Source organism: Oncorhynchus keta, chromosome 32 (genome assembly GCF_023373465.1).
Source record: "Oncorhynchus keta strain PuntledgeMale-10-30-2019 chromosome 32, Oket_V2, whole genome shotgun sequence".
In the NCBI taxonomy this organism is placed as follows: Eukaryota; Metazoa; Chordata; class Actinopteri; order Salmoniformes; family Salmonidae; genus Oncorhynchus; species Oncorhynchus keta.
Genome location: NC_068452.1, coordinates 20,951,687 through 20,976,526, shown reverse-complemented (window position 1 = coordinate 20,976,526; position 24,840 = coordinate 20,951,687). Strand labels below are relative to the sequence as shown.

At 44.5% G+C, this 24,840-nt stretch overlaps 1 protein-coding gene across 2 annotated transcripts in view; it reads left to right on the top strand.

Moving 5' to 3' along the window:
- The window catches only part of LOC118376278 (zinc finger protein 385C), a 215,372-nt gene that overhangs the window by 164,004 nt on the left and 26,528 nt on the right, over positions 1-24,840 (top strand). The window lies entirely within an intron of this gene.

Here is a 24,840-nt window from a genome sequence, read left to right as displayed (position 1 = left end):
CTCCCGCTCCGGCTCCCCATCTCATGCTCTCTCTCTCTCTCTCTCTCTCTCTCTCTCTCTCTCGCTCCCTCTCTCGTACCCTCTCTCGTACCCTCTCTCTCTCTGATGTGTGTGCGCGTGAGGTTTATTCCTCGGGTATCAGGTGTCGGGGCCATTGTTCAAGCTGACTGAACTGAACCAGACTGAATTCCTGTGACTCACGTTTCTACTCCAGCCGTGTTAAAGCAAACAAATCCCATGTGGTGTTCTATGTTTGACTAGACTTAGTCGGTTATTTTTGTTTCTTGTGTGTGTCTCTCTCTCTCACTCTTTTTCTTTTCCCACCCTCTTATCTCTCTGTTCCTACACTACATATCCGCTCCACTGTGTCCTTTAAACAGTTCCTAAAGTTGTTGTTGATACAGACCGTGGCTGTACTGCTGGTAGGAGTTAATGGAGTTCTTTGGTTTAATACAGAAGTGAGTGTTTATCAGTGGTCTCTGGGGCTTTGCTGAGCGGAAATGGCGAAATGCGTTTGAAATTCCTGGTGCTTCTGCTCTTTCTGCGTCGGCTCATAAAAGCCAGGGGAAAGGTTACTGCAAATGTCACTCAGTGTTGGGCTGATGAGCAAGGCTCTCACTCCCTCCACCCTCCGTCTTCCCCCTCTTCCCTGCACCCCATCTCCCCAGGCACATGGCCCTCTCTCCCTGCATTTTCTCGCACCCCAACCCTCATAGACCCCACCAGCTGTTTTGACAAGAGACACAGACCAGTGGTTCCCTCCTCATCCTCTGACATGGTGTCCCCGCTCCACCATCTCCCTCTGCCCAGCCTTGTCCCTCTGAGGCAGCCCTCCACCCCTCTACTGTCAACCCCTCTCCTCTTCCAAACACCCCCAGCTATCGTCTTGCCATGGAGGCCACACACCTGTCACAACGTGTAAACAGGAACTGAAGATGATGGTTGACTGGATCAGCTGAGAAACCTCATGCTGATCACAGATCCATCCCAGATTATCTCTGGCTAGATCCACTCGCAATATCAAGCTAATGAAAGAATGAAAAAACTCAGACCCACTTTGAGTCACAGGACTTCCTGGATGGTTGGGCGTCCTCAACCTGTGAGATGCCTGTTTCCTGTAAGATATCCATCCATAATATATTCCTCACTCACGGCATCATATCCAAAGCCCTCTAACTGATTACTAGGTTTTGATCGGCACTGCTTTTCACTGTCATATTACCTAGAAGAGAAACGGTTTCTCTCGCCTTTGATATGGTTTTCTCTTCAGGTTCTTCTAACCAAACTGTTGATGTTTAACCTAAAGCAGAAAACCCTTTACGGTGGATTAATGTAGTGTTAGAGAGAGAGAGAGAGAGAGAGAGAGAGAGAGAGAGAGAGAGAGAGAGAGAGAGAGAGAGAGAGAGAGAGAGAGAGAGAGAGAGAGAGAGAGAGAGAGAGAGAGAGAGAGAGAGAGAGAGAGAGAGAGAGAGAGAGAGAGAGAGAGAGAGAGAGAGAGAGAGAGAGAGAGAGAGAGAGAGAGAGAGAGAGAGAGAGAGAGAGAGAGAGAGAGAGAGAGAGAGAGAGAGAGAGAGAGAGAGAGAGAGAGAGAGAGAGAGAGAGAGAGAGAGAGAGAGAGAGAGAGAGAGAGAGAGAGAGAGAGAGAGAGAGAGAGAGAGAGAGAGAGAGAGAGAGAGAGAGAGAGAGAGAGAGAGAGAGAGAGAGAGAGAGAGAGAGAGAGAGAGAGAGAGAGATCTGAGCAAGCGAATGAGAGACATCAGAGTGCCAGGAGGCTGTGTACATTTCTGCTGCTCAAGTGATTGGGTATCTGTCCTTATCGTCACGCCTGCAGGTGGCTGAGGCCCACTCTACTCCTTCTGTAAGGATGCACAATTACATAGCTGCCGCCGCGGCGGCCACAGCTCGCCCATTACCCCCCACACCCCACCACCCTGCTAGCCAATCACAGCTCGGGGGTCCTGTTATGGCCCCCACTGAACCAAACACCTGCACAGACCCTGATAAGAATCCTGCTGCCCCTATGTCTGTCTGTCTGTCTCCCACTCCGAGACCAGGCAGGGGAAAGAAAGGCCCTAAACTGGAGTGGAAGAGCTGAGAAGGACTACATGGTCTTTCATTGATTGCTTTTCAAATGTAAAGGTTTATGTGTAGTCTTTATAGTGCGGCTCAAAACCATATGGGCATCTGAAGGCAGCCCGGGAAGGCTTTGGGGGGTGATTATTCTGCCGTGTGGGTGGGTGGGTGCGTGTGTTTTGGTTGTATAAATCCATAAAGCAAGATGGCGGTCCAGCCTAGCCTGGGTGTGTGTACTCTGTTGGAATGATGTCTCACATGTACAATCCTCCTTCTGTTTCATCGCATGTCTTTGTAATTACACACGAGGAATGAGAGGAGAGGTAGCCAAGCCAGCGCTTTGAGGAAGGGGAGAAAAGACAACAAAGGCCAGAAAGCCTCCTCACAAAGACATGCCAATTTGCAGCTTGCAGCTGTTTCTCTTCTGAGAGCGAGCATGTGGATAGCCTGTTTTCTCTCCCCTCATCCAGACAGCTAGGGATTGTTTCTAGGACATCTCTCGCCAGCCAGAGCTGGCTGCTGATTGGGGGGCTGGTGTTTTGGCAGGGGGCGAGGATGACACTTCTGTTGTCTTCACTTCTACAGCATTGTCTGTCTGTCCGCCGGGCTGAGCGCTGTTGCCGTGAGCCGCTAACAGGTGTTTCAGACACCGACGTGATAAGGGAGAAGCATAGAAATAGAGAGAGACAGAAGATATCTACACATCCACCTCCACTGCTGGGCTGTCAGCTGTCCTGTACTGTGTCAAGACAGGCTTTACTGTAGTGTGGAAGAAACATGTTCGTTCAGGAACTGATAGCATTTGTGTAATTATGTGTTTGACATTGAATTGTGTCCACTGTGTGTGTGTATGTGTGTTCATCTGTGTTGTTGTTTGTTTCCTGGCTCGGCCCCTCCATTTGTCCAAGCCATGCTCTGCCATGCTCTCACCTTTGTTCAGCTGCATATGCTGTTGGAGGTGAAACCAAAATGAGCCTAATCAATCTATCTGGCGTGCATAAGGCACGGCACTGCTCGTTTCAAATTAAGTCCCCCAGATGTGCTTCTGTAGATTAATCTCAGTGCTCACGAGCAATTATTCTGCCAGCGACACTGAGGCATGAGGCTTATTTGAAACAATTAGAGCCCAGTTCGGGTCCAAATGAACTCGTTCATTTTCCAACCTCTGTCGGTGATTGCGAGCGAAGGCATTTTAAAGAGCTATAGTCACATAATTGGTTTCCTACCGCCGCAGCATGTCCTTCAAGCATGTCATAAATACATGAGGTGTGACCAGACAAGACACTTGACACGGTTTACAGTTGATGAGGCTGGTACTTATTTAAATGGAGTTATTTCAGATTTCAGTTTGGACACTGATGGCTGAGGTTTAGCTGTGGACATTTTGATGTTTACATTTTTTTTTAAACTGTCAACTAACCATCCAACTGCTGCAAATGAATTTCTTGGCAAACAAACTGGAATTTTAATTGACATAAAGTTTAGATTTGGGAACATTTTAGAAGTCAGTGGGTCAGTCAGTTAGAAGTCATTTTAGAAGTCAGTGGGTTATCATCAAGTCTCCTTCCAAATATGTAGGACATGTAGTACTGTGGTGGCAGAATGTGGAGTTTTCCACCACAGTTCTGTACTGGTTGATTGTTCCCAGGCTTACACTGTAGTAAGTCTGTAGGAATACAGTAAGCCTCCTTCCATCTCCTGGTACCACATTGGGCCCAGTTAAAGGAACCTTCAGAGCAGCACTAAGGACACAGTAGGCTAGGTGAGGAGAACAAGGCCCGGTGTCTCTGGCTTGCCTTGCTTAGCTTCATGTAGAGTTGGAAAAGTGAAGAAAACCCCACTCAGCCTGCAGCTAGGACTTAACAAGAACAAAGCGTTGCCTTTTTATAGCAAGTACAGGTTTCCATTAAGACTTATAATTGGCCGTAGATGTACGCCTAAGAGAGGAATTCAAATGGAGTGTTAAACGGAAAGGGGGAAAACAAAGAGCCTGGAAATGGGGTGAGACTTAAGAAGAGAGGCAAATGGGCATGGAGATTGATAATCAGTGAGTCATTTCATGACAAAGGCAAGGTATCGGTGCCTTCAGGTTCTTTCAGTCGGCTCCAGTTTAGAACCTTTCTGGAACAAACAGCAAAAGCCCCGACAGCAACAAACGGTGTTCCCTAGTTTCCTATGTCATTTAAGCTATACAAATACCTATCTACAATAGATAGGTATTTGTGCTTCTTAGCTTCTCAAATCAAATCCAATCAAAGTGTATTTGTCACGTGCGCGGAATACAACAGGTGTAGGTAGACCTTGCAGTGAAATGCTTACCTACAGGCCCTAAACAACAGTGCAATTTTTAAGTAAAAATATATAAATAAGGTATTCTGTCCCATTTACTGTGATTCATTAGCAGAAGGTCATATAGCCCATCTAAATAAACACTTTGAATATGCTTTCTTCTCACACGCAGAATGCTATGGCCATGTGTGTAATTGTTCATTCATTTTGAAGTACTTTTCTCCCGTTTGTTTCCTTAGTGTTCTGAGATCACGTGCAAAGAATGGCACAGAGATTGGACTTAGTCATTATTGTCTTGTTCATTTCCTTTGATGTCTGAAGTCTTATGTGTGCTCATGTGTGTGCATGTGCGCATGTGTTAGCTATGCGTGGGTTGACTTATAAGCCACAGCCCCTACGGTTATATCTGCGGGCGGACAGGTTTAGGGTAATTAAATATTGTGCAGATGAAGGGCGGGTGGATGAAGGGCAGGTGGGTGGCGGGCGGTTTGAATAAAGAGAAAACAATATATATATATTTTTTAAATCCATAAATGTATCATTCTTGTGCAATTTATATCTATAGGCTACTTTGAGGTTTTTCTTGAATCATGTTATGCTATCATGCATTAGTGCATTAGCCTAGGGGTCTAACTGTACACGTGCTAAATAGCCTACATGTCAATCGCCAAATGCTTTTGGGAAAGGGGGGCTCATGTCAATCTAAGGAGGACAATGTTGGAGTATAATTCAATAAGCTGCAAAATGGAGAGTTGAAAATAAAGAGAAGGGAGGGCCAGAAAAGTCATGTTTGGAAAATAATTGGTGAATTGGATGATCACAGTGCCGCCTCCCACATAGCCTTAATATTAACTCCTGCAAAATTAAGCATTTATTGCAGTAAAATGACACACCAAATGTAGGCAACATTTTTACTAAATATAATTTCTTTCTTTCGGCATCTTGAGACAATGCAAATGCTCAGTTAGATACGATTTGACGAGGCGCTATCTTTAGCAGCATCACAAAAGCTGATAGTATTTCAACCACATAAAAGAGGCATTCAAGCCGAACTGAAATCTTATCAGAATGTCGTTTTCACAGCCTTCTATTTCCTTACAACCCTTCAAGCTGATGCTCATTTTGGACATTTTGCACAGAAAATCATTTTGCCCAGAAAATCATTTTGCCCGGGACCCTAACCGTATTTGTTCTGTGAAAGAAGATGACAGAGAAAACTTTATCGATTTATGACATTATGCTGGTGAGCAAGGTTTGATTTAGTCTTCTAGGGCAGGTGTTCTGTGGACCCTGTCTATTTCTATGGCCACAAGCACTGTTCATGACGCAAACTGTTCACCCCCCTCTTGTTGGCGGAGATAATATTTAGCAGGTTTAAAGCATATTTCCTGCAATTCTACACATTTTGTCACGGGGTGCAGAAAACATTGTTCAGTTTTAAAGCTCATTTTCTTGCAATACATTTTGCCGTGTCTAATGTGTCGTCATGTGATCCAAACATTATAACAAAATCTATGGGCATAGAAAAAAAACTGTTAGCTGACATGGGCTAGTTGATCTGGACATTTCTGACAAGCTATAAATAGCTCTCTAATGTACGCGATGACTGACATGACAAGAGGAAAACGGATGATGCGTGACCCAATTTCGAAATTGCACCTTGTACATTCTACCATTACAACTTTCAAGAGTATGTTGAAAGCCGGACTGACCCCACAGTGGATGCCAAACTCTGGGGTGCGCCCCTGAGGGGTCGGGAGGAGGGGTGCATGTATCTGACTATTGAAAATTTCACTAACAAATAGCCCACCAAAATGTTGGATATTATAAGCAGAAACATATCTAAATCAGGCCCCAAAATGTACAATAAAAACGTTCACTTTATTGCATATAGTTGGGTGGTTATTAGCAATTGCGGGTGTTTGCGGGTGGACAAACAGTTGACCCTCGCACCACTAGTGTGTGTGTGTGACTCTCTACTCTTTCTTTCTATCTCTCTCACTTCTCTCTCATCAGCGTAGAGATATATTTAGCAAGCAACCTCTTCCTCATACTTATTTTCACCAACCTCAAATCCTACTCGTCCTCCAATCGGGGACCCTCGGCTGGCCCACCGTGGCTAATCAGTCTATAATGAGATGTCACAGTTGGCATGACGGCAGAGTGATGGTCGGCCGCTCAGCCTGAAATGTATTCATGTAAAAAAACACGAAGCAGTTAATGCCCCTTCCACAAATGACTCAATTTGCTGAGGAAATGAACCTAATCTGAGCTCCTGTCAATCCTGCAGAGATTCCCAATCCCTGGGCCTGGGAGTGTAGCCAATCTGTATGAGTAGCACATTTATTTTTCCTATCCATTACGTTTGTGTGATGGGCTCCTGCTAAACATAATCTATCATCAAGTAGTAGACTCTGTGAAACGAATTTTGAATTCGTTTTGACACACCAATAATGTGTGCAATGTATGATGGTAATGATGGTTAGGTAATGATGATATAAACTATACGCTAACCACTTCCTTTATGAATGTTAAAGTTGTGTATGCACATTACCTCTGGTGACTTAGAGTCCCTTTAAAGGTGCTACACATGGATTTGATAGAATATTTGCATTGTAATTTCAGAAAATGTCCATCATATTATACCAGCTTCTTGTAAAAACAATATATTTTGTTACTGAAAATATATTTAACGGCGATTTAGATGGTATAGTGATTCCCTACACTGTTCAGTGCTTGTTTTCTCACATAAACTGAAATTTAGCGAATAGTGTATAATTGTAGCAGCCAGGAAAGGACAGACTAGATAACCAAGTCAGAACAGCTTTCCTAGTTTGACAACCGATGTTGCTCCAGCTTGAGACGTCAATAGGCGAATGTCACAGCCAAACACTGGCAGGCAAGTAATACTGTGAAACATGATCATTCCGCTATTAGCACCTGATATGGACGTTTTCTGAAACTAAAATGCTAATTTAAAAAAAAAAATCCTACATGTAGTACCTTTTAAAAAGCACCCCTATTTTATACCTTTAAGCATTGGCTCCTGTCTGGAGGTAGGGCCCGTCACTATCTCTCAAAAAGGAGGAGAGCAGATGAGAAACTGCAGGAATACTTACTCAAAATTCTTGCCCTCAAAAAAGGAAAGAAACATTTATTTTTCTGAGGTTGTTTTTCTGTTTATCGACACGCTGAATTTCCGTGTACAGCTGCCTCTACAGAGCTATAACCAGCCGTGGGCGCCATTCTGCATAGATTAATGCATTTGATATGTCCTCCTCCTCCTCCTATTTTCCTCCTGGTTTAGTGCTAGAAATCATAACTGTCTCCTCTCTGTGGCTGGGGCTCTGCTCTCCCCTCATGGAGCTGTGTAGGGGGGCTCATGGAGCTGTGCAGGGGGGAGCTGGGCAATTTGTTTCTGGATGGCTCCAGGCTTATCGGCTCGACAGATGGGCCGCGTGCCTGCCTTCTCTCCTCTCCTCAGGTTCGTTGGGGGTAGGCGCGCTCTGCTCTCTTTGCTGCGCCTGACAAAACTCATTACAGGTGCTCCCCAGGAGAGACGATGTCTCCACGAGGTCCCGTTACCCTTGCCGAACCCCGCGCCGCCGCTCTCTCTCGCCGCGGAGTTCCGCCGACCCGTAGCCAAAGAGACAAAAACCCATTTGGGAGTTTCAGTATGGTTGAGTGATACTGGACTCACATTCTCAAGGCTCACAGGTTACAGACACATAGCGAGGGAAGGCCTAGTCTACAACGACAAAACACCACTGAACAACTGGCAGATATGATGAAGAGGATGCTGAGGATTTCTACTAAGTAAAAGCCGCATTTAACAAAGAAGTTAATAAGGCGCCGATACATTTAACAAATATATATTATTTAACCTTTATTTAATTAGGCAAGTCAGTTAAGAACAAATTCTTATTTACAATGATGGCCTTCACGGTATGCTTCATATAGGCTATTCATTCATCTTAACGATAGTTTCCATCAATAAATGTTCAAATCAACGGCTTAGCGAAACATGAACTGACTATATCTCTGGGTCGTGTTTGAAGAGACCCGCCTGCGTTTCTCCCCGTAATTGAATTTAAGCTATAACCTTGTGGTTAGTCAATAGCAGCAACACAAGCAGAAGCTGATGTGTGTGTGATAACGCCAACGTGGCAGAGTGGTAGCGTCTCAGGCCAGGGGCTGATATTGATCCTATTTAAACTGCTGTCTCGCTTCATATTTTATTCATTGGCTTTGGTTCATTTACTTATGCACTTTAAAACATGGAGTAATGCTGAGCAGCCCGAGGTGTTGTTACACTCTGATTCTCCACTCTTCTGCTCTTATCGTCCCTTCTGCTCAGGGCTTCTCAGATTCTCAGATAGGGAAGATTGTAATGGGATGAAGACTGTGTGATGTCTATTTATAAAGCATAGCATCATTTAAAAAAACAACAAAAAAAAAAAAATATATATATATATATATATTTCACCTTTATTTAACCAGGTAGGCTAGTTGAGAACTAGTTCTCATTTACAACTGCGACCTGGCCAAGATAAAGCAAGGCAGTGTGACACAAACAACAACACAGAGTTACACATGGAATAAACAAACATATAGTCAATAACACAATAGGGGGGAAAAGTATATATACGGTGTGTGCAAATGGGGTAAGATAAGGGAGATAAGGCAATAAATAGGCCATAGTGACGAAGTAATTACAATTGAGCAATTAAACACTGGAGTGGTAGATGTGCAGAAGATGAATGTGCAAGTAGAGATACTGGGGTGCAAAGGAGCAAAAATAAATAACAGTATGGGAATGAGGTAGTTGGATGGGCTATTTACAGGTGGGCTATGTACAGGTGCAGTGATCTGTGAGCTAGGGAGATATGAGTCTCCAGCTTCAATGATTTTTGCAGTTCGTTCCAGTCATTGGACTGTCAGAGGTCCGGACAACAGGCCCTCCGATTTGACACACTGAACTCTGTCTGAGAAGTAGTTGGTGAACCAGGCGAGGCAGTCATTTGAGAAGCCAAGGGAATCTGTCTGTGCAGACAGACAGTAATTGCTGTTGGGGAATATAGTATTTCTTTAAACACTGTGGCACTAAGGCTTTGTTTATCCTGTCTTTATTGGGGTTTCTAATGAGGACCATGACTATGTTGGGGGACACTTTATTAGGATAGTCTGGATAGTCCACCTGTAGATTCTCTGCAGATGGTCATACTATCAACAAACTACACTAAAATCGAGCTCACAGCCATGCAATCTCCATAGACAAACATTGACAGTAGAATGGCCCGTAATGAAGAGATCAGTTACTTTCAGCGTGGCACCATCATAGGATGCCACCTTTGCAACAAGGCAGTTTGTCAAAATTGTGCCCTGCTAGTGCTGTCCCGGTCAACTGTAACTGCTGTTACTGTGAAGTGGAAACGTCTAGGAGCAACAACGGTACAGCCGTGAAGTGGTAGGCCACACAAGCTCACAGAACGGGACCACCGAGTTCCAAACTGCCTCTGGAATCAGCACAATAACTGTTCATTGGGAGCTTCATGAAATACATTTCCATGGCTGAGCAGCCACACACAAGCCTAAGATCACCATGCATCCTACTGTGCCGGTCCCATACGTAGAATGTATGCACACATGACTGTAAGTCGCTTTGGATAAAAGCGTCCACTAAATGGCATATATTATTATTATTATATTATTATATATATTATTATTATATTATATTATTATATATTATGCCAAGTGTCAGCTGGAGTAATGTAAACTCGCTGCCATTGGACCCTGGAGCAGTGGAAACGTGATCTCTGGAGTGATGAATCACGCTTCACCATCTGGTCAGTCCGATGGAGGAATCTGGGTTTGATGGATGCCACTAGAACGCTACCTTCCCCAATGCATAGTGACAAATGTAAAGTTTGGTGGATGGTCTGGGGCTGTTTTTCATGGTTCGGGCTAGGCCCCTTAGTTCCAGTGAAGGGAAATCTTAACGCTACAGCATACAATGTCATTCTAGACCATTCTGTGCTTCCAACTTTGTTGCAACAGTTTGGGGAAGGACCTTTCCTGTTTCATCATGACAATTCCCCCATTGCTCAAAGCGAGGTCCATACAGAAATGGTCTGTCAATATTGTTGTGGAAGAACTTGACTGGCCTTGCCAGAACCCTGACCTCAACCTCATCAAACAACTTTGGGAAATATTGGAATGCATACGGCGAGCCAAGCCTAATCGTCCAACACCAGTGCCCGATCTCACAAATGCTCTTGTGGCTGAATGGTAGCAGGTCCCCGCAGCGATGTTCCAACATCTAGTGGAAAGCCTTTTATAGCAGCAAAGGAGGACCAACTCCATATTAATGAGATGTTTCGAAGAGTATGTGTCCACAGTGGATCTGATAAGAAACTGCTTGCTAAGGTTAAGGTCAGGATAAGGGTTAAGGTTAAGGTTAGTGCCCAGGGTTAGGGTTAACAGATAGTTAGTTGAAATGTTACTGATAGTGTGTAGATAGTCAGTAGAGCAGGGATCATCAGCTAGGTTCAGCCGCGGGACGTTTTCTTCTTGATCGTATGGTCAGAGGGCCGGAATATAATTACAAATAACTTGTAGACTGCAAATTGACTGCAAGAAGCCCAAAAAGATATCATATTTGACTAAAACATAATCATTCCAAACCTTGCTTACATTTGTATAATATCACATTACCAGTATCTCTCTATTATGCGTGAGAATACTTTGGAACAGATTTACATTTAAATCACAGGGAACTGATTATATGATGTTTTTACAGTCTTTTATATCTGATCTAAAAATGTCAAATACTTTCATCAGAAAACTTTGGGAGGGGGGGGGGCAAGTTAAATGACCCGGGGGCCAAATTCGGCCTACGGCCTACCATCTGGTGAACCCTGCTGTAGAGCATCCACAGATGGACTATCCAAATAAAGTGTTACCCCATGGTGCAGGTGCTGGTCGAGTATCAATTTTTCCAACCCAATGGTTAGGATTCGCACTCACCGCCATGGCCCGGGTTCGATTCCCGGTCAGGGAGCTACTCCTTGGGCTCCCGAGTGGCGCAGCGGTCTAAGGCACTGCATCTCAGTGCTAGAACTGTCACTACAGACCCTGGTTCGATCCCTGGCTGTATCACAACCGGGCGTGATCAGGAGTCCCATAGGGCGGTGCACAATTGGCCCAGCGTTGTCCGGATTAGGGTAGGGATTGGCTGGGGTAGGCTATCATTGTAAAATAAGAATTTGTTGTTGACTTGCCAAATTAAATGAAAGTAAAATAAAAAAAATCCCTAATTTCCCAACATTAGTTGCATCCTACTGTACACTCTTCTCCTTTATTGAAGTACACTCCTACTGTGCCGGTCCCACCCTCACCTCAACATATTCCTTTAGGGAGCATCAAAAGCAGCCTGAGCGGCAGACGGACAGTGTTAGTGGAGTTCATATTCACACGGATAACTATCTGACTTTGAACATTTCCTCTGAAAGACCCTGTCACAGGGAAGGGTGTGTTGTCCTCCCTCCTGAGTGTACACTATTTTCCAATGGCAGGTCAAACTGTGCCTAGCCATGTGTTAAATCAGGTCGCATGGAGGCTTCTGTCACCTCCCACTAGCAGCAGAAAGAGTTTTTGGAGATGAAGGGGAAGGAGATAGGAAGGTGAAAGGAGGACAGAACGAAGCAGGGGGAAGTAGTTTTCAACAACCAATTCGCTCAGTGGTTTCCTGGAGAAAGTGCACTAACCTAGTTTGGGTGTTGGTGGAAGTGGTTGTGTAAATGTGTTTCTCCTTGTTGAAGAACAGGAAATGTGCTCTTTATATGCACTTCAGTTGTCTATCTCGTTGTGTTTCAGGGTCTCTTCCAGCTTTGACACTAAACAGGGAGTGTCACTTAACAAAGTAGTGAGAGAACGTAGTTCTGTTAACAACGGACAATCATACACTTGATTAAACAGCCATTTCAGAGAGGGAGGTGAGGACGGGAGATCAGTTCCGCACAAATACTCTGCAGTGCTGTCACATAAGCCATAAACCCCTCCCACACACACGCGCACACACACACACACACACACACACACACACACACACACACACACACACACACACACAGTCATAGACAAAATACACAGTCATACACTGTTATAGCACACACACACACACACTAACACACACAGTTATGTACTTAATCATACGTACACTGTCTGTGCTACCAACACAACACAAATGACCCAGAAAAATAAGAGAAAAATACATTCCAAACAGCTTGAAAGGAGGGAGGGAACGGTCCGTTCAATAGTCTGACAGCACAGCAGCAGTGAGAGATTCCCATTGACTCAAACGGGATTTCAGATTGCATGTCATTCAGGGCGTTTACACACCATGTTTACTCTCCTTGTCTCCTTGTGTTCTTCTGTATCAGACACAAACAGACTGAAATACCAGCCGTCCTCTGTCAGACTTCATTGTAATAGAATATTATGGGCGAGATCATTAACTCTGTAACGGCGTTCTTCGTTTGTCAAAAGAGAGTCGGACCGAAATGCAGCGTAGTGGTTACTCATGTCTTTAATGAAGAGATTGCGATACATGAAATAACTATACACATACGAAAACCACACACGGAACGTGAAACCTAATACAGCCTATCTGGTGAAACTACACAGAGACAGGAACAATCACCCACGAAATACAAAGCGAAACCAGGCTACCTAAATACGGTTCCCAATCAGAGACAACGAGAATCACCTGACTCTGATTGAGAACCGCCTCAGGCAGCCACGCCTATACAACACCCCTAATCAGCCGTGATCCCAAATACTACAAACCCCAATACGAACATACAATATAACATGTCACACTAAGACCAAGGCGTGTCATACTCAGCATCGTTAAAAGAAACAAATATACTTCTGTTAATTTCATGCAGGAAAAGAGAATGAATTGTCCTGAACACCAAGCTATTATTTCCTTCATTTATCCATGGACCGTGCGCTGTTCCATCTAATCAACTTCAGATCACATTTTAAACTCAGGTTTTCATATTGTCATTATGCTTGAAGGAGAGTATGGACAGAGAGATAGAGAGAGAAATGGAGAGACGGAGAGATAGAGGGATAGAGAGAGAAATGGAGAGACGGAGAGATAGAGGGATAGAGAGAGTGTCGGTGGGAGTCTTTAATTAAAGCTGATTATGCTTAATGTTCTCCGTCCATGCAGTAATGGCTCCCGTGGTAGTCCTCACACGACCTCGGGATCAAGCGGAAGTTAATTGGCTGTTAAGACTCTCCCTTTCTTTTCCATCTCAGACTGTCTCCCCCCTCCCCTCTTTCTCTCCTTTAGAGGAATCGGAGCGAATGACCGCCTGTGGCTCTTCAGTATTTGAATTGACGCTACGGCTGTAATCTATGAGAACATCGCCAAACTGTCTCACTGGGCTCAGAGCCGCTTTCACATACAATACAGTTCATGGGCTAAAATATTAGGTATTTTATGGCTTCTAAGGTAGCGTCCCAAATGCCACCCTATTTAGTGCACTTTTGACTAGAGTCCATTGCGTTTCTCAAGTAGTGCCCTATACGTATATGGTTGCAATCTAAGAGTTGGCTACCAGTCCTATTTATAACCTAGGAGTTGTAGTTCTAGGTTGATCCTACCTTGTCACACACTGTCCTATCAGTGCATGGTCTGAGGCAGGCTGTGACTGCCTATTGGAGGCTCAGGGGGGGACAGAGACTAGCATGAGCAACAGCCTTGTGACTGACTGGGACTGTGCATGTCACTCCTCGTCCCTTCGCGTGCAAATTTGGTAAGCTGTGATGAAGAGGTCCGTCAGGCATTCGGGGGTTGTGTAAGAGGAGCATCTCAAGAGAACACACACGCAGACGGCGGGGGTAGTGGTGGGGATGTTTGGAGTTCTAAATCAAAAAATGCTATTGTCTTATTAGCATAAAACGAACCGGGCTCGCAGTCACATGCTCTTATTGTGATACTGGCCCTTCACTAAAGGAGCATGTTTTCTCCCTTTAATGGAATCCATGGACAAGCACCGGGCCTACATTCCTACATGACTTCCTTTTACCCAGCTGGATATGACAGTTTATCTGACAGAATACATTACATTGCTCAGCAGTCAATAGCGCTGAAACATTTGAAACCTGAGTTAGTGTCAGCGGTGTATTCATGTGGCTGTGATTGTCCTTGGGGCGTTTGGCAATCAGTCTTTCACCACAGTGACTAGTCTCAGTGACAAAGCCATAAACAAAAGACACATCCGGCTCAGGATCTGAATGATTTGCCTTCCCTCTCTTACAGGACAATACAGGACATTAATGTTGAACATTCAGACTACCGAAATAGAACGGAAGTCGTTTTTATGTCCTTTGTGTCCAATGTGGCTCGAGGGCTTCCTGTCAACCTTGCTGAAGGACACAGCAGCAGTAGTGATGTCCATGGGGCATTATGCCACCCTGCCACCCTCAGGTCTCTGTCTCCCTGTCCACTCCCCCACTCTGCTCTGCACCACATCACCACTACCACATGAAGGTCCTCTACAGCCGGCGGACGCATCTTTAGGAGCCTGCTGTCTTCTTTATGTTGTCCTGCAGCCCCCTGTCCATCTCTGTTTGTTAGAGAGAGAGAGAGAGAGAGAGAGAGAGAGGGATCGGGTGGGATCCAATCAGCTGGTTCTGAACCAAATCCACTGTGCCAACCAACACAGATAATTACAAAGGGCTGTAAATAGACATGCAGCCTTTCCTCTCTCCTTCCTTCCCTTCCTCCATCCTTTACCACTCAATGGGGGTAAGGGAGGTTTGAGGGGTGGTGGGAGAATAAAGATGGGGAATAGGTAGTCTAGCAGTTATGAGCGTTGGACCAGTAACCGAAAAGTCATTGGTTTGAATCCCCTAGGTGAAAAAGCTGTCAACCTGCCCTTGAGCAAGGCAATTTACCTTGATTGATCCTGTAAGTTGCACTGAATAAGAGCGCCTGCTAAATGACTAAAATGCCAATGTAAATCATTAGAAAGGCAAAAGGGGAGGGGCTTACACAAAAGGCCAGAAATACAGAACCAGTCTAAAGTTTGGACACACCTACTCATTCAAGGGTTTTTCTTTATTTTTACTATTTTCTACATTGTAGAATAATAATGAAGACATCATCACTATGAAATAGCACAAATGGAATCATGTAGTAAACAAAAAAGAGTTAAACAAATCAAAATATATTTTTGATTTTAGATTCTTCAAAAAGTAGCCACCCTTTGCCTTGATGACAGCTTTGCACACTCTTGGCATTCTCTTAACCAGCTTCACCTGGAATACTTTTCCAACTGTCTTGAAGGAGTTCCCACATATGCTGAGCACTTGTTGGCTGCTTTTCCTTCACGCTGCAGTCCAACTCATCCCAAACCATCTCAATTGGGTTGAGGTTCACAGTGGGAACCACACATGCGGAGATCATCCATTCACATACTCTGCGTCTCACAAAGACACGGCGGTTGGAACCAAAAATCTCAAATTTGGACTCATCAGGCCAAAGGACAGATTTCCACCGGCCTAATGTCTATTGCTCATGTTTCTTGGCCCAAGAAAGTATCTTCTTCTTATTGGTGTCCTTTAGCAGTGGTTTCTTTGCAGCAATTTGACCATGAAGGCCCGATTCACACACCTTTAGTTGAACTCTGTGAAACATCTATTTGGACTGCAATTTCTAAGGCTGGTAACTCTAATAAACTTATCCTCTGCAGCAGAGGTAACTCTTGGTTTTCCTTTCCTGTGGCGGTCCTCATGAGAGCCAGTTTCATCATAGCGCTTGATGGTTTTTGTGACTGCACATGAATAAACTTTCAAAGTTCTTGAAATGTTCCGGATTGACTGACCTTCATGTCTTCAATTAATGATGGACTGTCATTTCTCTTTGCTTATTTAAGCTGTTCTTGCCATAATATGCACTTGGTCTTTTACCAAATAGGGCTATCTTCTGTATACCACTCCTATCTTGTCACAACACAACTGATTGGCTCAAACATATTACGAAGGAAAGAAATTCCACAAATTAACTTTTAACAAGACACACCTGTTAATTGAAATGCATTCCAGGTGACTACCTCATGAAGCTGGTTGAGAGAATGCCAAACGTGTGCAAAGCTGTCATCAAGGAAAAGGGTGGCTATTTTCATTTATTTTAACACTTTTCTGGTTACTATTTTTCTGAATGTCTTCTATTGTCTTGACTATTATTCTAAAATGTAGAAAATAGTAAAAAATAAAGAAAAACCCTGAAATGGGGCCTCCCAAGTGGCGCAGTGGTCTAAGGCACTGTATCGCGGTGCTTGAGGTGTCACTACAGACCCGGGTTAATTCCCAGGCTGTGTCACAACCGGCCGTGACTGGGAGTCCCATACAATTGGCCTAGCGCTGTCTGGGTTAGGGGAGGCTCATCGTGATCTATCATCTCCTTGTGGCGGGCCAGGCGCTTGCAGGCTGACTTCGGTCGTCAGTTGAACAGTGTTTCCTCCAGCACGTTGGTGCGGGCGGGTGTTAAGAAGTGTGGTTTGGCGAGTCATGTTTCGGAGGACGCGTGACTCGACCTTCGCCTCTCCCGAGCCTGTTGGGGAGTGGCAACGATGAGACAAGATCGTAATTGGATATCATAAAATTGGGGAGAAAAAGGGACAAGAAATACAATTAAAAAAAATGTACCACAGTCAATGTGGAAATAGTGTTCTTAATGTATTCACATAATGTTTTGATGAACATCATGCTGTGCCTGATGATGGTAGATGTTGTGTAACTGAGTCATGTGTTAAGGCGATATGTGTTGTTGTGATGGTCAGTGGAGGAAGAGGAGTGTGGATTAAGTTCTAGAGACAGTCAGCACAGTAAGCAGAGTCCTCTCCCACAGTCTGGACTGGACATTCTGTTTTAACACAGAAGTCTTGTTGTCTGGACAGCCACTGATGCATCAACACATCAGAGACTACACACCGGCGTGTCTTTGGACAGACAACACACACACACACACACACTCATTACACACCACATTAAATGAGAATGACGCAATGTGATAGAAGGAGGTTAGCTGTGGCTTCAGGGCCGAATCAGCCTACCCCTCCTCCCTAACACATGCCCACACACACACACACACACACACACACACACACACACACACACACACACACACACACACACACACACACACACACACACACACACACACACACACACACACACACACACACACACACACACACACACACACACCTTTTACTTCCTCCTTCCCTTCTGTTGTATGTATGATGTTTGCTTTTGTGTACCTCTACACCGTAATATAGATTTCAGTGGCGTACACCTAATGCATTCACATAGGCTTTGAGAACGTGTCTGTGCGTGCATGCATCCGTGCGTGTGTGTTTATTCCCTCCGAGTGTCATTTGTTTCCTTGAGGTGCGGGTGCGGGGGTATGTTGGTATGGGTTTTATGTGGTACTCACCTTCCACATCTGTCACAGAGAGCAACCACTCAGTTGTCAGTGGCTGGCTGTTGTACATTCCTTGATTCCCATGTGTGTGCCTCAGCGCGGCGCTAGTCTTATCATCCAAACAGGCAAATAGCCAGCCTCTGATTTAGTCAACTGTATTGGAAGCTACAGAGAAAGGAGGGAGGGAGGGATGCACTATCAGCTGACAACTGTCCTCCAAGCTAGGCTTAACCTGCTCCTTCTCACGCGTGTGACGTCTCGTGGTGGAAGGCAGGGGCCCACATGACTGGAGTTGATGTCCGCCCTCCATGCCGTCTCTGTGGGCGAAAGACAGACAGCAGTGGGCCGTCCTCACCCAGCCGGGGCCAGACACAGCCAGGCCTCTACCCAGCATGGTGAACATATGCCTGCGGCTCCAGCGTTGCCCCTTTACTCCTCAGCCCCACCGACCAATCATAAAACTAGGTGCGTCTCAAATGGCACCCTTTTCCCTGGTCAAAAGGTAGTGCACTATGTAGGAAATAGGGTGCCATTTGGGATGGAGCCACAACACTCATCTTAGAGAGGATGAGGGGGAGGGGCTGGTTGTCAATCTGATATCAAACCCTGAGGCAGACGGCTGTCAGGACTGCTGCCTTCCCTATTGTTATTCTGTCTTGTCCATCACAGATGCCCCATACGTACATACATACAGTATATCACAAAAGTGAGTACACCCCTCACATTTTTGTAAATATTTGAGTATATCTTTTCATGTGACAACACTGAAGAAATTACACTTTGCTACAATGTAAGTAGTGAGTGTACAGCTTGTTTAACAGTGTCAAGTTGCTGTCCCCTCAAAATAACTCAACCCACAGCCATTAATGTCTAAACCGCTGGTAGCAAAAGTGAGTACAGCAAATTGACGCTGTTATACAAGCTGTACACTCAATACTTTACATTGTAGCAAAGTGTAATTTCTTCAGTGTTGTCACATGAAAAGATATACTCAAATATTTACAAAAATGTGAGGGATGTACTCACTTTTGTGACGTACATACATACAGTGGGGCAAAAAAGTATTTAGTCAGCCACCAATTGTGCAAGTTCTCCCACTTAAAAAGATGAGAGAGGCCTGTAATTTTCATCATAGGTACACTTCAACTATGACAGACAAAATGAGGAAAAAAATCCAGAAAATCACATTGTAAGATTTTTTATGAATTTATTTGCAAATTATGGTGGAAAATAAGTATTTGGTCTATAACAAAAGTTTATCTCAATACTTTGTTATATACCCTTTGTTGGCAATGACAGAGGTCAAACGTTTTCTGTAAGTCTTCACAAGGTTTTCACAAACTGTTGCTGGTATTTTGGCCCATTCCTCCATGCAGATCTCCTCTAGAGCAGTGATGTTTTGGGGCTGTTGCTGGGCAACACAGACTTTCAACTCCCTCCAAATTTCTATTGGGTTGAGATCTGGAGACTGGCGAGGCCACTCCAGGACCTTGAAATGCTTCTTACGAAGCCACTCCTTCGTTGCCCGGGCGGTGTGTTTGGGATCATTGTCATGCTGAAAGACCCAGCCACGTTTCATATTCAATGCCCTTGCTGATGGAAGGAGGTTTTCACTCAAAATCTCACGATACATGACCCCATTCATTCTTTCCTTTACACGGATCAGTCGTCCTGGTCCCTTTGCAGAAAAACAGCCCCAAAGCATGATGTTTCCACCCCCATGCTTCACAGTAGGTATGGTGTTCTTTGGATGCAACTCAGCATTCTTTGTCCTCCAAACACGACAAGTTTAATTTTTACCAAAAAGTTATATTTTGGTTTCATCTGACCATATGACATTCTCCCAATCTTCTTCTGGATCATCCAAATGCTCTCTAGCAAACTTCAGACGGACCTAGACATTTACTGGCTTAAGCAGGGGGACGCGTCTGGCACTGCAGGATTTGAGTCCCTGGCGGCGTAGTGTGTTACTGATAGTAGGCTTTGTTACTTTGGTCCCAGCTCTCTGCAGGTCATTCACTAGGTCCCCCCGTGTGGTTCTGGGATTTTTGCTCACCGTTCTTGTGATCATTTTGAGATCTTGCGTGGAGCCCCAGATCGAGGGAGATTATCAGTGTTTTTGTATGTCTTCCATTTCCTAATAATTGCTCCCCTTGATTCCTTCAAACCAAGCTGCGTACCTATTGCAGATTCAGTCTTCCCAGCCTGGTGCAGGTCTACAATTTTGTTTCTGGTGTCCTTTGACAGCTCTTTGGTCTTGGCCATAGTGGAGTTTGGAGTGTGACTGTTTGAGGTTGTGGACAGGTGTCTTTTATACTGATAACAAGTTCAAACAGGTGCCATTAATACAGGTAACGAGTGGAGCACAGAGGAGCACTCTTAAAGAGGTACTGGTCTGTGAGAGGTCTGTGAGAGCCAGAAATCTTGCTTGTTTGTAGGTGACCAAATACTTATTTTCCACCATCATTTGCAAATAAATTAATAAAAAATCCTACTATGTGATTTTATGGATTTTTTTTCTAATTTTGTCTGTCATAGTTGAAGTGTATCTATGATGAAAATTACAGGCCTCTCTCATCTTTTTAAGTGGGAGAACTTGCACTATTGGTGGCTGACAAAATACTTTTTTGCCCCACTATACATACATACATACACACACACACACACACACACACACACACACACACACACACACACACACACACACACACACACACACACACACACACACACACACACACACACACACACACACACACACACACACACATGCATGCATGCATACATACATACATACATACATACATACATACATACATACATACATACATACATACATACATACATACATGCATACATGCATACATGCATACATGCATACATGCATACATACATACATACACATAGCAACGATTAAAACATTCCCAAACCAGAAACCGTGGATGGATGGCAGCATACGCGTGAAACTGAAAGCGAGAACCACTGCTTTTAATCAGGGCAAGGTGACCGGAAACATGACCGAATACAAACAGTGTAGCTATTCCCTCCGCAAGCAATCAAACAAGCTAAGCGTCAATATAGAGACAAAGTAGAATCACAATTCAACGGCTCAGACACAAGAGGTATGTGGCAGGGACTACAGTCAATCACGGATTACAAAAAGAAAACCAGCCCAGTCACGGACCAGGATGTCTTGCTCCCAGGCAGACTAAATAACTTTTTTGCCCGCTTTGAGGACAATACAGTGCCACTGACACGGCCCGCAACCAAAACATGCAGGTTAACCCTCACAAGGCTGCAGGCCCAGACGGCAGCCCCAGCGGCACCCTCAGAGCATGCGCAGACCAGCTGGCTGGTGTGTTTACGGACATATTCAATCAATCCCTATACCAGTCTGCTGTTCCCACATGCTTCAAGAGGGCCACCATTGTTCCTGTTCCCAAGAAGGCTAAGGTAAACGACTACCACTTCGGCACTCACTTCCATCATCATGAAGTGCTTTGAGAGACTAGTCAAGGACCATATCACCTCCACCCTACCTGACACCCTAGACCCACTCCAATTTGCTTACCGCCCAAATAGGTCCACAGACGATGCAATCTCAACCACACTGCACACTGCCCTAACCCATCTGGACAAGAGGAATACCTATGTGAGAATGCTGTTCATCGACTACAGCTCAGCATTTAACACCATAGTACCCTCCAAACTTGTCATCAAGCTCGAGACCCTGGGTCTCGACCCCGCCCTGTGCAACTGGGTACTGGACTTCCTGACGGGCCGCCCCCAGGTGGCGAGGGTAGGTAACAACATCTCCACCCTGCTGATCCTCAACACTGGGGCCCCACAATTGTGCGTTCTGAGCCCTCTCCTGTACTCCCTGTTCACCCACGACTGCGTGGCCATGCACGCCTCCAACTCAATCATCAAGTTTGCGGACGACACAACAGTGGTAGGCTTGATTACCAACAACGACGAGATGGCCTACAGGGAGGAGGTGAGGGCCCTCGGAGTGTGGTGTCAGGAAAATAACCTCACACTCAACGTCAACAAAACTAAGGAGATGATTGTGGACTTCAGGAAACAGCAGAGGGAACACCCCCCTATCCACATCGATGGAACAGTAGTGGAGAGGGTAGTAAGTTTTAAGTTCCTCGTCGTACACATCACAGACAAACTGAATTGGTCCACCCACACAGACAGCATCGTGAAGAAGGCGCAGCAGCGCCTCTTCAACCTCAGGAGGCTGAAGAAATTTGGCTTGTCACCAAAAGCACTCACAAACTTCTACAGATGCACAATCGAGAGCATCCTGTCGGGCTGTATCACCGCCTGGTACGGCAACTGCTCCGCCCAAAACCGTAAGGCTCTCCAGAGGGTAGTGAGGTCTGCACAACGCATCACCGGGGGCAAACTACCTGCCCTCCAGGACACCTACACCACCCGATGTCACAGGAAGGCCATAAAGATCATCAAGGACAACAACCACCCGAGCCACTGCCTGTTCACCCCGCTATCATCCAGAAGGTGAGGTCAGTACATGTGCATCAAAGCTGGGACCGAGAGACTGAAAAACAGCTTCTATCTCAAGGCCATCAGACTGTTAAACAGCCACCACTAACATTGAGTGGCTGCTGCCAACACACTGACTCAACTCCAGCCACTTTAATAATGGGAATTGATGTCAAATATATCACTGGCCACTTTAAACAATGCTACTTAATATAATGTTTACATAACCTACATTATTCATCTCATATGTCTACGTATATACTGTACTCTATATCATCTACTGCATCTTTATGCAATACATGTATCACTAGCCACTTTAAACTATGCCACTTTGTTTACATACTCATCTCATATGTATATGCTGTACTCGATACCATCTACTGCATCTTGCCTATGCCTCTCTGTACCATCACTCATTCATATATCTTTATGTACATATTCTTTATCCCTTTACACTTGTGTGTATAAGGTAGTAGCTTTGGAATTGTTAGTTAGATTACTCGTTGGTTATTACTGCATTGTCGGAACTAGAAGCACAAGCATTTCGCTACACTGGCATTAACATCTGCTAACCATGTGTATGTGACAAATAAAATGTGATTTGATTTGACATACATACATACATATATATATATACACACACATACATACACATACATACATTAATTTTGGCCAGAGCCTCATGACAGAGCTGGTGTAATTGAGTCAGGTTTGTAGACCTCCTTGCTCGCACACACTTTTTCAGTTCTGCCCACAAATTTTCTATAGGATTGAGGTCAGGGCTTTGTGATGGCCACTCCAATACCTTGACTTTGTTGTCCTTAAACCATTTTGCCACAACTTTGGGGTCATTGGGGTCATTGTCCATTTGGAAGACCCATTTGTGACCAAGCTTTGACTTCCTGACTGATGTCTTGACATGTTGCTTCAATATATCCACATAATTTCCCTTTCTCATGATGCCATCTATTTTGTGAAGTGCACCAATCCCTCCTGGAGTAAAGCACCCCCACAACATGATGCTGCCACCCCTGTGCTTCACGGCTGGGATGGTGTTCTTCGGCTTGCAAGCATCCCCCTTTGTCCTCCAAACATAACGATGATCATTATGGCTAAACAGTTATATTTTTGTTTCATCAGACCAGAGGACATTTCCCCAAAAAGTACGATCTTTGTCCCCATGTGCAGTTGCAAACCGTAGTCAGTTTTTTTATGGCGGTTTTGGAGCAGTGGCTTCTTCCTTACTGAGAAGCCTTTCAGGTTATGTCGATACAGGACTCCTTTTTACTGTGAATATAGATACCTTTGTACCTGTTTCCTCCAGCATCTTCACAAGGTCCTTTGCTGATGTTCTGGGATTGATTTGTACCTTTCACACCAAAGTACGTTCATCTCTAGGAGACAGAACACATCTCTTTCCTGAGCGGTATGTCGGCTGCGTGGTCCCATGGTGTTTATACTTGCGTACTATTGTTTGTACAGATAAACGTGGTACCTTCAGGCGTTTGGAAATTGCTTCCAAGGATGAACCAGATTTGTGGAGGTCTGCAATTGTTTTCTGAGGTCTTGGCTGATTTCTTATTATTTTCCCATGATGTCAAGCAAAAGAGGCACTGAGTTTGAAGGTAGGCCTTGAAATACATCCACAGGTACATCTCCAATTGACGTCAATTAGCCTGTCAGAAGCTTCTAAAGACATGACATAATTTTCTGGAATGTTCCAAGCTGTTTAATGGCACAGTCAACTTAGTGTATGTAAACTTCTGACCCACTGGAATTGTGATACAATGAATTATAAGTAAAATAATCTGTCTGTAAACAATTGTTGGAAAATGTCTTGTGTCGTGCACAAAGTAGATGTCCTAACAGACTTGCCAAAACTATAGTTTGTTCACAAGAAATTTGTGGAGTGGTTGAAAAACGAGTTTTAATGACTCCAACCTAAGTGTATGTAAACGTCTGACTTCAACTGTACATACATATGTCATCATACCTGTAATATATACTGAATAGCTAGTCTTCACTCGTTGTGTTATATTATATTGCAGGTCCTTGGCTTTGTGAGGAGAGTGGTACTATGTATAAGGTCTCACCTCTTGATCTGCGGTTTGTTATGACGTACTGTATAGCGACCACCTAGAACCACCCATGTTTTAGCATCTACTACATTACCAAGCTCAACTGTGACTTTGCGTAGATATGTCTTATGGGTCGTAATGTACCAGACAATCTCCTCTCTTTCAGAGGTGACCGTTGTTATGGGATCAATTTCCTTTTTTTCTCCAAGGTGTGTGTTATTACGAGGTCAATCTCTTCTCTGTCTAAGGTGTGTGTTATTGTGTCCTGATAACTCCTCATCCTCCTTTCATATCCATGGTGTGTGTTGTAACGATGTGTTGCAGTACGCATGCTCAGGGCAGGTCTGGCGACCCAGAGATGATACTGATGATTGATCCTGGCGGTGG